This window comes from Takifugu flavidus, chromosome 8, assembly GCF_003711565.1.
Source record: "Takifugu flavidus isolate HTHZ2018 chromosome 8, ASM371156v2, whole genome shotgun sequence".
NCBI lineage: Eukaryota > Metazoa > Chordata > Actinopteri > Tetraodontiformes > Tetraodontidae > Takifugu > Takifugu flavidus.
Window position 1 is genome coordinate 830,120 of NC_079527.1, and position 1,140 is coordinate 831,259.

Here is a 1,140-nt window from a genome sequence, read left to right on the forward strand (position 1 = left end):
GCTCGTACAGTCTGTCAAGTCTGTCATTTAGTTCTTGGCTGCCAGGCTGCCATGGTTGTTGAGTGGCTGGATCCACTGGGACCCAATCTCCTCTAACAGTGCCCCATTTCTTGCCATTAACGCACATGAGGACTTGCTGTGTTTCAGTACCGTTAGTATGGTAACTTCTTTTAATTTTATAATATTGCCTGGCCTGTCTAAGCTACCATCCCAATCGAACTTAGTCATCCACAGCTGAACATATGAGCATGAACCTGGATATTTGTCTTCCATGTGTTTACATGATGCTGGGATTTTGAATTCAGCACCTTTTGTGGAATGTTGGTTGCCCATGTTTGCACTTTATTTATCAGTTTTTATGTACTTGAGTGGAGACGCCTGATCTCCCGACTGAACAACCCTCAATCCATACAGGATATCTAGTTCAGTCCCTCCGCCGTGGCCTTATAACCCCTCTTTTTTAATCAGGAGAGTATACACCAAGCTTCTACCTCCGAGGAGGCGGGTGTATCTTGCCTCTGCTTCTCTCCTGATGACCAGGCAGGTAATACCGCGGTATATTCCGTGTAGCGCTTTTTGTGTCTTATACTCACTCCGTTGTCTCGATGGTTTCTCTCTGAGTTGTTTTAGTGCCTTCTTCCCGTCACTGGAGATGGTCGCCCTGGGAGGGACGAAGACCGGCCTTCCGTCAACTCGTGATGAAAGGTCTTTCACTTCGGACGTCCTTTTGACTCCGGCTGCGCAGACTTCGGCGTTCGGTCGTCCCACGGCGCTCCTCTCCAGGTCTTGGGATCCGGCTCGAAGGACCAATTTTTGTGAGGGTGATGTTTGGTCACCCGCGCTGTTCGTTTACTAGACTCAGATCAACCACACAGACAACAGGTGGCCTTGCAAGGGAGAGCTGACGAGCAGTTCAAGCTTCCTCTCTCAACTCCGTCCGTCTGCTGCTCGCTCTCCTCTTTTATTTGGTGCACACAAGATTTGTGTCAATCTGACCTCATGATTCCTTCTCCTCCTATCTCTACGACTTCCTCGTGTCCTTGAACATGATACCTCCCAGTGCTGGGAACATAACAGCTACAATACTTGAGTCAAACACTCATACATTCTTTTTGATTAAACATTCTAAATCTACTTACT

At 47.8% G+C, this 1,140-nt stretch overlaps 1 long non-coding RNA gene across 1 annotated transcript; it reads left to right on the forward strand.

The window, feature by feature from the left end:
• Nucleotides 1–206: 206 nt before the first annotated feature.
• Nucleotides 207–867, forward strand: LOC130530172 (uncharacterized). The gene is made up of 2 exons (XR_008951756.1): nucleotides 207–544; nucleotides 622–867. It is a non-coding gene; the product is annotated as an uncharacterized LOC130530172 (long non-coding RNA).
• The last annotated feature ends 273 nt before the right edge of the window (nucleotides 868–1,140 follow it).